Genomic DNA, 12,991 nt, shown 5'->3' with positions numbered 1-12,991 from the left:
TTAATTTATAAACGCTTAATATTACACTTCGGAAGATATTGGCGAATTTTGATATAATGTCTGTCTGAAGAATATACAAAATCATCAATAATGATACTAGCAACATGAAACATTTTTTCAAAAATGAGAAATGAAATTAATAAATGAACTTGAAAAATTTTCGCTGACTTGATTGTTGATTTCTGAAACAACAATTACATTCAAAAAATTCGCAACGATTTTAATACACATCTTCTCAATTCATGTATCGATTCTCCATTTTGCAATGAGATGATTTAATTCTCCGAACCTTAAAAGCTAGAGTTGGTAATAAGCTTTTTGCTAAATTTATCAGTTTAATTGAGTTCGCATGAAAAAACACGCAAACCGATCGAATTTTGCAACAGTTAGGTTAGGTTAGCAGAAAATCGATCGGATTTTGCTAGTGATTTTGCTATACTTAGGTTAGGTTAGACTTCGTGTATTTCCGTTAGGTTAGCCTTCGGGCAATTCCGTTAGGTTAGGTTAGCGTTCGTGCAACTCCGTTAGGTTAGCCTTCGGCTACGTTCGAGTACTTTGAATAGATTCGTTCATACTAATTTTCAGAGCTTTTTTTTCTACTTTATTCGATTTAAGAAAAGTTCAAAGCTGTGTAATGAAGAGATGGAAACGAATGAAATTCTGACGAAGAGATAAAATCTGAGGATTTTACATGAGACCGATGAAACTGAATAAATAAATGAAGTGGATAAATTCGATTTTCAACAACCTTCAGTGCTTCAGTGGTCACTTAAAAGTTGAAACCTCTTTCACCGAATTTCTTCTCATATTAAAAATGATGTAGTTTCTATTTTTCTCTACAGTATTTCCTTCTTCGCGGCGAACATTACATATCCATAATTTGTTTGATGAACGAGAACTCGTAAAATTTAAAAAAAGTTGAGATCAGAAAGATCGAATTTTCACATTAAAATTGATATCGTGTTTCACTTTTCAAATCACAAGTTTTCCAAAACTTTTTCCTTCGCTTTGCTCGGGCTAATTTAAATTTGATTCTCTTCTGCAGAGTTATATATAATTTCAAGAAACCTATCCCATGTGAAAAAATACTATAGGTACTCATACTCAGTCATACTTAATAGTTAATACTCAAAGTACATGAAAAATGCAAATTTGAAATTTTTCATTTTTTCAGATTCTGAACAGATTTACTACATTTTTCAAATTTTTTTGACGCAGCAGCACAGCACGTTCTAATTTCAATGAAGTATTGTCGAAAAAATTACAATTTTTGTCGGAAAAATGACGTGATACACCCCTCCAAATAGTATGACTTCGAACCGTCTCTGATGCGAGGTACGAGTACTTACTTGGTTTGAATTGAATCACTGAAAGGGTACCTACGAATCCTGAAAAAATTTAATACCTAATGATTACAAAATTAAAATAAAATTGCAAAAAATGATGTTTTTTTTTTTATTAGACATGGACATTGTTATGGTAAACATGATGAAAATAAATTTGTAAAAAATTGGATTCCAAAATTAGTTTTATCGAAGAAATATTTTTTTCATGAAAAAAAGAAGTCTCCTTGTATTTATCAGATATGCAACACCTTTCTCAATTTCAACAGAACGAATTTATTCCATTATTATCACTGATTGATTCACTATCACAGCCGGATTTTTTTAAACTAAAATTCAAGTTCAGCGACCTCGAATCGGTACAAACTTATCTTCATCTCATTTTTTTAATTTAAAAAAAAAACTTGATTATTAATTCAAGTCAAAATTTTGGCTAGAAAAGTTTTTTGCATCTGAGAACAAAATTCGATCACAATAAGCGATTCTTTTTATTTGTTAGAAATTATCCATTTTATGGCTCAAAATTGAGCTGATTGCAAAACTGCCGAACTCCGAGAGTTGATTTCTTGAGACTGATCAAACTTGAAGCTGAATGTGCTTGCGAGGTTTCCCAGAGAATAAATTGAAAATTGAAAATTGATCATTGAAATCAAAAGGATCTAAGTTGAACTTTCATCGTAAAAGCTCAATTTTCCACGATGATTGTCAAAGCTGTTTTTTGACCTTTTTTCAACAGACTAATTTTCAAAATGGCATCTCCATGTCCCATGGGTAATTCGAGGATTCTTAATTTTTATCGAAATCCAAAAAAAAAAGTAACGTATCGATGTTTCTATTAGGTAATTCAAAGGTGCTGATTTTAAACATTTACTTACTTTTTCAATGCGACCTTTGTGATCATCCTTCCTCCTTCCCTCCTCAGCATTCCATACATGATCAAAATTTTTGGAACCTTCAACTCGATTTTCAATTTCTCCAGAATTTTTGAAAGTCCTCCAAAAAGCGTGAAAATTGATTTTGGGCAGCTGAAAATCGAAATGTAGCTTATTGTCAATCTTTTCAACCAAATTATTCACATCTGCCTCGATTTTCAGGTAGGCACTTTGTGCCAGCCTTCTCCAGGTACCATCAAAAATATGTTGATCAAGAAATAGGTACCTACACTCGAAGTATCCACCGGGAGATCGGTGCAAGTGTGATCTTCAAAAAGGTCGAGAATAGATAGACCACAACTCGATTTTTAGCTACCCAAATTAATTTCCACTGTTGCTGGAGAAATTTTAAAATTTTGGAGAAACTGGAAATCTGCTGGAGACTCCAGAATGGCTCAAAATAGTCGAAATTGGATTCGGAGGGTTGGTTTTAGACAATATTCAGCCACTCGTGCAGATTTTTTTTTAAAAATATATTTTTTGGATTTTTTTTCATTTTTCTGCATTTTTTTTATAGGTATACAACTATACATAGGTATTAATATTCCTGGAGATAAACATGAATTTTTTTAAGAGTCCGCTTAAAAATTGGAGCAAATGTAAATTGATTAGTCAAGTAGATCAAAAAAAGCCACTGCTTGATTTTTTGCTCTTCAAATTAATTTCCACGATTTCTAGAGAAATTTTATAAATTCCGAAGAAATTGAAAATCGAATTGGAGGCTCCAGAATGGTTGGAAATGGTGAAATTCTTTTTGAAAGGATTGATATTGGTTTCAGGACTAATTTCCATCACTGTTAATTAATAAATAGGTGCCTATTACCTAAGTATCTATCTACCTACATTTATTTTTATATTATTAAAAAAAAAAAAAAAAAAAAAAAAAAAAATTAGGTAACGCTGAAAATGGTTAAATGGTCAATTTCGAATTGTAAAAAATTCATTAAAAATCAATTTTGATCATGTGGGTTTTATACCTATCATGATTCTTTTCAAAAATTGCAGGAAACTTCTCGTTAAGTAAAAATTCAACGTTCTTTCAAATCGAAGGTGGACATTAATTTTCGGTATGAATTTTTTGAATCTAATTTCAAATCCAAATTCAATGCAAAAAATGAAATTGCTGTAAAATCTACAGTTATTTTTATGCATTTTTTAATTTTTCAACTTTAACGTTTAAAACTCGTTTTAAACTCTTAAGTAATTCAAACAAGTTCAAAACTACCTAATGTTAAATATGTAAAAAAAAATTAGTTTTGATTTTTTTTTAAATAAGTTTTTTGCCAACTCTGAATGAAGAAGGGTGAATTATTCTTGTTTTTTCCCCACAAACTTCTTACAATTAAAATTCAATTTTTTAAAAATCAAAATAAGTACTTATCTGTCTCTGTCAAGTATCTGATATCGATTTTTATTCTATTTGTAGAACATAATTCATAATTTTCAGCAGAATCAGGCTGGCGATTATCTTCATAATCCTACCCTCCCTTCTTTCTTCCACAAATCCAAAATTTTCCTCTTCAATTCCTATTTTTAACAAAATAGGTAAATCCGAGTTGAAAGGTGAAAAGCTGTATCATTTTGATCCTACACAAGATCATCTGTAGCGTTGAGCAATTTCTGCTCATTAAAATTTCAATCACATTCGCATCCGAATCCGCATAACTGCATTCTATATACGTAAATACACGTCTATTTCAACTCTTACCCTTGAATTTTACAAAATAAATCGCTCAAGGCGACGCTCGGGGGTGGTATATCCTACTAGACGACCATATTACTACAATTTTGCGAACAAAATTAAAATATTTCGGTATAATAAACGTTTTCTCTCCGCCGCAAAAACCATGGAACTTTTTTTAATTTGAAAATTATCACGACGACGGACGCCGGTCGTGGACAACGGGACGCATGCGCGTTACCTCGTCTAGCTCAACAGATAAATTATTAGAGATCGCATCGTAGATTTTATTTATTCGTAGGTATTAGTGATAACGTATTTATGGCGCGAAACGGTCACTCGACCGAAATGTGAATTCAATTAATAAAATCGTCATTTGCGATAGCGAGCGATTTCGTAAAAAAAAAAATCATTGTACAAGAATGATATAATTGTGCCTATCTAATCTAATAATGGAAAATTCTTCATCAATTTCATCGAGCCACCACCTGTGGATATGAAAATTTACAGTAAGTTTCACGTTTACTCACTTTGCGATTAATGGTTGTTTTTTTCTGGTCATTTGGAAATTTTTCTGGGATATGAGCTTTTGTTTTACATACTTCAATAAGGCAGCTGTTGTTTATCTTTTTATTTTATTATTCCATGTTGCACATCGAGCAAATATTTTTATATTGTTAGTGTTATCATACGAATTCCTGAATCACAATCTCGAATTACACTACGTCTTGTTCCTCTTATTGTAGCATTTTCATGAGAATACGCTCAGTCTCACTAGTAAATTTGCTGAGAAAGCAGTATTCGGAATTTCTTGCTGAGCTAAGACGTAGATAAAGTCATATTGATTGTTTACATGTTTACCTACCTGTTGTTGAATTCACTATACATAGAAGAGACTTCAGTGCTGAAATTCTAAACAATTTGTGTTGAAAATTATATGAAAAAATTTATTATTAAATTTTAAAGAGTTTACCAAATTCAGAAAAATTGTAATTAATTTGTTCTACGAGTTTGTGTTTTAAAATTGAAACTGTTTCGTGGTTCTGGGTTTTAATTTTAATACCTACTTATTAAAAGAAAAAAAAAAGTAAGAAGAACCAATTTTGAAGGATAAATAGCTACTTACTACTTATGTATAATTTTGAAAAATATGCACTACCTGTTTCCATTTTTTTTCTTTGAACATAAGTTTTAAAAATAACATCATACAGTTCTGGTTTCTAATTTTATTTAACAAAAAAAAAAAAAAAAAAAAAAAGTGTTTTGATTATATAAGACGTAAAACGAACACAGTAGGTATGTAAACTACAACTAAGCAAAAAATGATAACAATATTCTAAGTGTTTTCTCGCAAAACTCCTTTTAAAACATACTTACTTTAATCCTTATTTACTCAGGTGGGTAGATACATATGCAAAAATAGATATTCACGAGTGTATAAGTAGAAAAGAAAGATATAAATAAATTCGCTGCTAATACGATTACAGTATAATCCATCAAACAAAATTTCCCAATCCCCCCCCCAAAAAAAAACCATCGACATAATGCACTAAAATTGCACACGAATAACTGGGTACGAGTGCTTAAGGATTTGCTCGAGATTTTATCAAAATTTTCATTTATTATTAGAACCAATCCGAGCACATTTTTCTTCCGCTCGATAAAACCTCACAATAGCAATGAATAATCCTAATACTTGATAATTAATCGATATTTCAGATTATTCTCGGTGATAATTATAATGCGAACGTACTCCGATGAAAATTTTTTTCTATTAACCTTGACAATTACATAAGTGCAGGTATAATTTCTTCATAATGCTAAAAACCTGTTAAATGGTTCGAACATTAGGTGTTTTTTTTTCCTCGCTCGAAGATTTCTTTCTAATTGTTCCTCCTTCGGTGAGCGGTTTTTATTTTTTCTCGTGTATGGGAAATCCATTTCTGAGCTGTGTTTCTACGTATATTTTTGTACTATTCCATTAAATATGGGATGGCTGCCCACGAGAAGAAACGAATTTATCTTAATTTTATACAAAATTTTGCTCGACAGATTTATAATTTACATATTTAAAGAATAATTGAATGGACATGTATGTTTGGTTACTAAATGGCGAAGAAACTATGTATGTCTCTGCATCAGTTCTTAGAATAATGTAAGTACTTACTAGGTAATTTTTTTTCGTCTCTTGTTGGAAAAAATTGTAAAGACATAGATGTATCACGTGGAAACTTGGTTCCGAAAATTCAGAAGCAGTTAAGTAGGTAGTTGAATATGAATTTCTATGAATAATGAATTCGTGTTTTCCAAAAAAAATTCTCCATTAGTTTTCAGTTTTTTTTGCTAGAAATTCAAGTTCTAGTTTTTTCATCCATAATCAAATTTATCTGAGAATGAGTCTCGAGTTGAAAAACTAAAAATCAGTTTGTACCCCAAAGTCGACTCCCTGAATCGATTGAAACCATTTTCCATCTGATCTGGAACCTTCAGTTGACGATTTTCAAATGAAATTGGGTGATTTTGAAATCATATAAAATCTTTTATTTTATGACAGAAAGTGAGTGGGGTCTATACTTACATTTTTAATTCGTCACCTCAAATTCGTGATTCGTTGTGTTCAGACTCGCTTGAAAGAGGCTAAAATTGAGTGATGGAGAAATGGAGCCAACTGAAACAGGAGTGGAGGAAGTTTTCAGTAATTTTCAGCTGAAATATACGATTTTGGATTTTTTAAATTTCAATTCGAGATTTTTAATTTGTTTAAAAAATACACTTTTCAAGATAGAATTGAATTTTTGAACGCTGAAAATGATTACAACATGTTCTCGAGCAATTTTAAATTAGGTACTGGAGACAAGTCAACTTTTACTAGAGGCTTCAGATCAGCTGAAAAATGGGCCAGAATCGATTCAGGGAAAATCAACTCTGATGAACTACCCTCACTGATTTCCATCTCAAGATTCCGAGATTTACTCTTTTTGCAAAAGAGCTATTTTATTTAATCATTTTCTAAAATTTGCAAAAAATCGAAAAATCATCTATGGTGCTTCAAAATTTGGATCCGAGGTGTGAATGAAATGCGCTTTCAGTGAGCATATTTCAATGGAATCAGAGTTTACGGGTCACAAAACCATAAAAAAATCAGGACAGTGAAAAGAATGAAGCTGACAAGGTCATGAGCGTACAATAACTAATTTGATCTTTTTTTTTTTTAAAAATAAGATGGCCCTTAATTGTAATATATGACTATCTGAAAATTTGTAGCTGCCCACGCACAAAACTACGGGTCCAACAGGGGTCCAAACTTCTCAAAATTTATATTTTTTAGCCAATTTCGCCAAAAATTAAAAAAATGAAATGTGTCTAAAACAGTAAAATAGTTATATTCCTCAGATATCAAGCTTCTAAAAATCATAGGGTTCATAGAATTTTTTAGAGCCCAACATTTTCAAAAAATTGGGCTCAAAAAATACCATTTTGGATACGCAGACTCGAAATCGTGCTCAAACTCCAAGAAACTTATCTCGTGACTAGGAAAGACGTTTCTTAAATTTGTTGCTACCCAATTGCATTTTTCAACCATTTTCGTATAATTTTTCCAAAAATTTTAAGCTCAAAAAAATACCATTTTCGAATGCGCAGACTCAAAATCGCACCCGAACTCTAAAAAACTCGACTTGTGACTGCAAAAGATGAGTCACAAAGTTAAAGCTGCTCAATTACATTTTTCGACCATTTTTGGGCAATTTTTTAAAAATATTGAGCCCAAAAAATGCCCTATGGACCCTGTGAATGAAGGGAATCACTATTTGATTGTTTTAGGCTCATTTTTAATTTTTTTTGGTGGAATTGGCCAAAAATCAAAGTTTTGATAGTTGATACCTTTGAGCCCTTGTGAGACCCACAGTTTTGCAATTGGGCAGCTACAAATTTTGCGGTGGACTAATCTAGGGGTACTCTTACTTAAACAAAACAATTGTACCAAATGGGTAGCTGCACTCGTGAGGTCTCCTTGCAAGGTGTGAAATTTCTGGTCCCGATGTTCTGGAGGGTCCGAGAAATAAGAGGCTTAAATTTGTTGAAAAATTCAGATTTTTTTATTTCTCAAAAATAAATAGTTGATCAAAAAAATAATTTTTTCACAAAGTAGGGGTAACAGCCCAGTTTTTACCCTCCCCCCCCAAAAAAAAAATGTCTCTCTTGAAACACATTTCCAGTGTTTACAAATTTTTACATTCCATTGGCAACTCATTAGAGCAAGTTTTTAGGGGCTAAAAAAGGCATAAGAGAGAAGGGAGGTTGACAAGTTACCCTTAAAGGCATGAAAAGACGTAATTTGCTCTGAGTCTATTTTGGTTTTTGTAGGCTCCGCAAAAAATCAAACCCAAAAAGGTAGACAGACAAGTCAAAACAAACTCACGTGGAAGCTCTTTTGCTTTCTTTTCATTGATATTATGATGTATGTCTTTTTTCCATCCTTACTGCCATAATTTCTGTCTGACTTAATGATATTTACGTGATATGCACAAGAACTCGATCGAAAGTACTCAAACATGTTAAATCAGAAGGTAAAGGTGAAGGACAAAGTTCTAATGGAAAATTACCACTTTGCTCTCGAAACATATCTGTCCCTGATTAGGAGAAAACTATTAATGACTTTTTATGCAGCATGGCTTCTGCTTCCACTCGCAAGAATGGAATTACATGTGAGAAAACAGTCACCTAGAATATTTTCAAATATTAGATACTGAAACATTGTGAGGCACGAAGTTTTATTTTTGATGAGAATTTATTTTCAAAGGAACCATCATTAAAATAACCAATCTACTAATTGTTTTGTGCATTGCTAATAAATGTTGATTTTTCTGAAACCAATTTTGAAATTTTTTCTTAAAATTTAAAATAATAGAGTCTTGACTCCGATCAATCGGTGCTTTTGATTCGATAATCTACCATATACAGGTAGGTACATGAATGATGAACTCAACAGCTGGTTTAACACAATAAACGTGTGCATCGTGCAATGATTAAAAATTCATCGACTCTTGATTTATTCATCGATAAACAATTCATTAGCATTCGTAATTCTTCGAGATACTATTTGTATTTGCTATCGTAGTTTGACCATTAGATATAATTTCATTTACGCTGGTCTTCTCTCAAATCAATCATTCGGTCGAATAAAATCGTTTCTTTCGATATTTATTTTCAATCAACCCTTCTCCCATCTTAATGTCCACCTCTTTCGGAAATTTTTCTCTTCATCGCCTACGCTTTCAATAAGCGATTGAAAACAACAAAAAAAAAAAAATAATAAAGGTCAACCCAACCAAAAATATATCGCCGTGGTCAACGAGAGACGACAGTTCTGTTATGGAAATAATTAAAAGACATGACCGATTATTTCTATGACGGAGTAAAAAGTTGCTTATTTGATCGGAAATGCAAATATACCTACCAAAAGTATACGGTGTCGCATTAACATTATTGATTCGGGTAGTGTGCCGCAACGATTAGTTATAAGATAACGAGTTTAACCTACACAATTTTTTTCTCCTCTTCTGGCCGTATACCTTACCTACCTAAACCTATACCTAACAGGTAAACGATGTTTATTTTAACAATGTTTGCTGCCCAACAACGCGACTATATTGGTTGTGATCGAATCTTCTTCCCATACTGAAAGGGTTTTTCCGCCCGGAGGTATCGTGGTTCGACTGGTTTTATTTGAACATGATCACGTGTATTGGACTGGATTTAGTTTCACACGCGGTATGCGAATGTGGTCATCCGTGGTAATAATGAAATTCATAAATTTGTATTTGAATAATTTCATATTTGTATGTAGGTACCTATACCTAAATGAATTTATAAATGGAAAGATACCACGACTGCTTTTTTTCTTCAGAATTTTCATGTTTGGGAAAGATGGGTAGGTATGTTAAAGAATGTCCACAATATTTACATAATTTAATGTTGAGTGCAGTTTTTTCTGCATTTTTGGGGGGAGGGGGGGGGGGGGTAACGTATGATGATAAACATTAAGAAACGAATAAATTAATACATAGCTTATTTTTTTGGGAGGTCGTTGAATTTTATTCAAATTTTTAAAAATATAAGAAGATAATGAGAGAGAAGTTGCGTTGGATGGTAGGCGAAATTACAAGTAAAATTATTTTGAAAAATAGCACGATTTATTTCAACAAGAAAGGTATTATTAATCAGCCGAAAAATTTCAAGACTGAAATTCAGATGCTGAATTCCATTTTTCAAATTTCTTTTTGAACTAAATCTTTGAAAATTCGAATGAAATTTCGTTGAAGAAGTCATAATTTGATCAAATGAAATTAAGTACTTAATGAAACGAAATAAGGCGTTCATTCATCTCCAACCTTCTATTATTCGATCGATGGTGGTTTTAATCTGTTATATAAAGCTCCTAGAGCCTTCAGTGACATTTATTAATTTCTCAGTATCCAGAAATTCAGAAATGAATTTTAGAACATTGTTCCCATTAGGTGAATCAGTAGTCGATGCCCTAAAAACGGTTAGGTACCTACCTAATTTGAATTCTTGAGAAATTAATTCCATTTTGAGCCCCTTTTAAATGCATTTGATCTTTTAGAACTAAAAATTTCTAAAATTCGTTGGTGATTTCAAAACAGCTCTTATGACAGCAACCAATCGATTTGGAAAGTTAAAAGTAAGATGTGTAATTCAAAATTAAGATTTTTATGTGCCTAACTTACTTACTTGTATCTCAATTTCGTCAAGTTTTGATTTATTTTTTCCATAATGAGATAGAGTGGTCCTTATTTTGAAATTTCGCTTTCTGTGCCCCCTCCCCCTAAATTTACTGAATTTCAATAGAAAATCGTTCCCTAAGTATTTACACCATTTTTGCTCTCTCCCAAAAATTTCAAAAAAATTTCTCCATTTTATTTTTCTGTTTGTTGATTTGTTTGTTTGTCAACTCTAACGTTAGACGCACCATTTACAGATGAGCTAACGTTTTTCAAGAACAAGGGGAGGTTTTTTCTGACGCTGGAAAGACTTTATGTAGGTACATAGATAATAATTAGTTTGGCTTTCAACATAGAAATTTAAAGGTGTATAAATTAAAGTTTTATTTCATAATTTCAAATTTTTTCTGTTGAGTTGAGGGGGGGGGCTGGTGGAATTTCGTCCCAAGGTAGGTACCAAAATTACTAGAACACTAGAGGAAGGTATTTTCTCAACAAAAAACAAAACAAAACAATATACCTACCTATTAAAACAAAATTCTGAGTCTGCCACAGAAATTTAATATTGCTTTTTGGTGGGAGGGGGAGGGGTGATTAAAAGAAATATTTTTCAATTTTATTGGTGAGCTGAAATTTTCATTTTTTTAATAACAATTTTATGGAGATTAGGAGCAAAATAAATAGCAAAAAAAGTAGGTACATATAAAAATTTATTAAGTTACTTTAAGTACAATTAGAACGACCATCCTACAGAAGCTTTCAGTTTCGAATGACGTCAACCCATCTATACTTCAACACAACTTGTAGAAGATTACATGTAATTCCACATTATATTCTTATATAAATATCTTTTTCATTATACATGCTACGAAAGTATAAGTTTTCCGCCCTCCGTGCATGCTACGAAAATGCTCCATGTTTACCCGGGTCGAAAATGAACATCTTTCAACTTTTAAAGCGCTCTGGAGGCGGAAAAAAACATTCTACGGAAAAATGGAGTCGAGGAAAATTGTAGAGAATTAAATTTCCAATCGACATAATGTCTTCAGTTTTTTTCTAGGAAGCTTAGTATTCGATATATTTACTATGCAAAAAAGGAGTCATACTCATCACTTTAACCAAAAACGGGTGTAAAACTTATTTTCGTAGCATGATTAATGAAAAATATCTTACAATGCAAGAAGCGACGTGAAAAATGTTTGGTCTCGTGCTTTAACTCACCTCGCCTTCGGCTCGGCGAGTAAAATTGCACTCGACCAAACATACTTCACTTTCGCTCCTTGTATTGTAATATACTATTTCTTGTTTCGTAACCTCTCATTCGTGATTGATAATGGTCTCTGAGTAGACTGTGAAACGTGTCTCACTCTTATGTGTTAATTTTTCAAGATTTGTAGAAAGTTTTTCATTAAGAAGTTCGTGCAGTAATAGGTGTTTTTCTCTGTAAGTATTTAAAATGTGCGAAAAAGGTGATCAAAAATACATAAAAATGTATAATATCGGTTGAAGTTGATTTTAAATTTTCAAAAATTTGTCAAAAAATTAAATGCAATTTTTTAAATTATGCTTAACGTAGGTACCTACTAACATTTTATAGTTATACTGACAGAACAATTTTCGAACCACAGGAAGATAAATTGAAAGAGAATTCAAAAAATTACATCACCAATAAAAATTTTAGACATCTTGTAAAGTAATTTTTTGATTTTTAATGAGTTTTAAAAAATAACATTGACTTAAATAGGTTGGAAACTTTCAAAAAAGTGAATAATTTTTTGCATAGATCTTTGTCATCTTCTTTCAAATCCAATATGCGTTGAATTGTTATGTTTTATGTTTTGCAACGTGGACATTTTTAAAAGAGTTTTTTTCTGTGAAAAGTGAGCTGTGGGTTAATGAGGTGCGGCGTGGCCTATTCATTCGGATCCTGGTTAAAACGTTGATCATATATAATGGACGAATATTCCAATGTTAAAAAATTGGCCAAAGTTGAAGCAGACTTTTTGGATGCAGAATCCAGGAAACCTTCTGCTCATGCGCCAAGCACAATGTTTATAGTGTCAGGAACGGTCAGGCGCTGGTGGATACAGGATATAGCAGGTGGAGAGAGAGAGAGAGACATTTCAGCAATTCAGCATTGCTGTTGCTACTTGGTCGACGTCACTTGTAACACAACCAACCATGCAACTAACACTAGTAAAGTGGCACATGCGCAGAATGTTTCCTGGATTTTGCAACCAAAAAAGTTGCCCTCAAAAATGCCATTTGCCAATTTGAAATATTTGTCCATTT

General features: G+C 32.1%; 1 protein-coding gene across 1 annotated transcript in view; it reads left to right on the top strand.

Annotated features, from left to right (window-relative positions):
• Positions 1 to 4,246: 4,246 nt before the first annotated feature.
• The window catches only part of LOC135849361 (monocarboxylate transporter 5-like), a 29,506-nt gene continuing 20,761 nt past the window's right edge, over positions 4,247 to 12,991 (top strand). The window contains exon 1 of the mRNA XM_065369753.1: positions 4,247 to 4,465. The gene's annotated coding sequence lies outside the window, so the exon portion shown is untranslated. The remainder of the gene's footprint in view (positions 4,466 to 12,991) is intronic.

Source organism: Planococcus citri, chromosome 5 (assembly GCF_950023065.1).
Source record: "Planococcus citri chromosome 5, ihPlaCitr1.1, whole genome shotgun sequence".
NCBI lineage: Eukaryota > Metazoa > Arthropoda > Insecta > Hemiptera > Pseudococcidae > Planococcus > Planococcus citri.
Note: the sequence above shows the minus strand (reverse complement) of the source record. Positions and strands in the feature narration are given on the sequence as shown.